Consider the following 2500-nt stretch of genomic DNA (forward strand, 5'->3'; position numbering starts at 1 on the left):
GGGAACAAGGCACCTTGCCACACACAAACCCATCCACGAACGACCAAGGGAACAAGGCAACCTTGCCGCACACATGCCCATGAACGACCAAGGGAACAAGGCACCTTGCCGCACACATGCCCATGAACGACCAAGGGAACAAGGCACCTTGCCACACACATGCCCATTAACGACCAAGGGAACAAGGCAACCTTGCCACACACAGACCCTTGCATGAACGACCAAGGGAACAATGGATGTGAGGCTGGCAAGGCTAGGTCACGGCAAGCCAAGCAGTCAGGCTACACAATTGATGTGAGGCTGGCAAGGCTAGGTCATGTCAAGCCAAGCAGTCAGGCTACACAAGGGAACAAGGCACCTTGCCACACACAAACCCATGAACGAACGACCAAGGGAACAACGCCTCTTCCCACACACAGACCCATGAACGACCAAGGGAACAAGGGTATGAACGACCAAGGAACAATGCGTATTGCCACACACATTCCCATGAACGACCAAGGGAACAAGGCTACCTCCCAAACAAACACACATGAACGACCAAGGGAACAAGGCTTCTTCCCACACACAACCCCATGAACGACCAAGGGAACAAGGCACCTTGCCACACACATGCCCATGAACGACCAAGTGAACAATGGATGTGAGGCTGGCAAGGCTAGGTCATGTCAAGCCAAGCAGTCAGGCCACACAAGGGAACAAGGCACCATGCCACACACAAACCCATCCACTAACGACCAAGGGAACAATGCATATGGGGCTGGCAAGGCAAGCAGGCTACCCAAGTGAACAACGCCTCTTCCCACACACAGACCCATGAACGACCAAGGGAACAAGGGTATGAACGACCAAGGAACAATGCGTATTGCCACACACATTCCCATGAACGACCAAGGGAACAAGGCTACCTCCCAAACAAACACACATGAACGACCAAGTGAAGAAGGCTTCTTCCCACACACAACCCCATGAACGACCAAGGGAACAAGTTTACTTCGTACACGAACACCCATGAACGACCAATGGAACAAGGCATCTTGCCACACACATGCCCATGAGCAACCCAATCCCATCCTCATCGGTCTAAGGAACAAGGGGCCTTGACAAACCATGAGCAGATTTCTAAGCAAGTCAAACGATGAAGGGAGCAAAGTGTAGTTCCTACTTAGTACATAGTAAATTGAATATATGAGTTCCAATCCGATCAACTCGTGTTCTTTCGAGTTCATCTAAGCCACCTATGAATACCTAAAAGCCTTATCTGCCTGCCTATCACCAGGCGACAGGGACAAAAACCCAAATATGATATATTTTCATTTCAAGTCCATTCGTCTATGTTAACAATGACCCACACAATGTTTCAATGGCATTCCTACTTGATTTGAGCGACATTCCAACAAGTAGGGAACCAACGCTTCAAGGCGTGACCAAGGATAGGACACAAACATTTACGCCTCAAACATGACATTTTGTTTTTTTTTTTCATTTCAAAGCTTTTCATTTATAATAAAAAGCATCCCTACAAAATTTTGTGTCAATCCGAATTAATTCGAGCGAGTTATGGACGATTTCGCACAATTATGCATCCCTGGGCAAATCAATATCTGTTCCTGTCACCAAGCTCTTTGTGCAATATGTATATATAGGGGAACCATGGGACTGCTGCCCATTGGCGCCCCAAGGATGTCCAGCGCCCAAGGCTCTCGAGGCTGGCACGCTCGAGGCATGGCCAAGACGCCCGCTCTTGACGAAAATGGGGCCAAAACGCCCCCCATTGGCGCCCCACTCCCGTGTCCCCTCGCCCCCAAGTCGTGTGTGTCCAAAAATTATGCATCATCAGGGAAATCAATGTCTGTTCCTGTCACCAAGCTCTTTGTGCAATATGTATATATAGGGGGTACCATGGGGTCTCATTCTCATAGGTGCCCGGCATGGTTGATGGGCAAATAAGAATCGTGAGGCTGTATCGAGCACACACGAGGCAAGCCAAGCCAAGCCCCACGACCCATGAAAGAGGCCATCCCCCCCAACACGTTGCCTTGATTTCTCGAACGGTGACCTGAAAAATAGCCCCATCTCCTTGAGTCTCCTCGACGTTGTGCCCATACACTAGCCCGTTGCCTTGATTTTCCTCGACATAGGGCGCAGAAACTAGCGCCGTTGGCTTCACCTGTGCCTCGACGCCGTGCGCATACTAAGAAATATACATCCTCAGGGAAAGCAATGGGTGTTGCTGTCACCAAGCTCCTTGTGCAATATGTATATATAGGGGGGGAGCAGTGGGTGAGCATGGCAAGGGATGAAGGTGCCAGACTGCCTTTGAGCGCGAGCTTGGGTGACTGTTGCTTGATTCCTAGTCGGTGGCATAATACCCCTCCGAGTGGGGGCCTTGGCGTGGTGTGGGGATGCCTCGTTAGGTCTCTGCGACACCGATCCAGGGTTGTGGTCTAGCTTTGGAAGTTTGGGATGGTGCTGTTTGTGTGGCAATTCGATGATGATG

Source organism: Lactuca saligna, unplaced genomic scaffold, assembly GCF_052625555.1.
Source record: "Lactuca saligna cultivar CGN05327 unplaced genomic scaffold, ASM5262555v1 scaffold_387, whole genome shotgun sequence".
In the NCBI taxonomy this organism is placed as follows: Eukaryota; Viridiplantae; Streptophyta; class Magnoliopsida; order Asterales; family Asteraceae; genus Lactuca; species Lactuca saligna.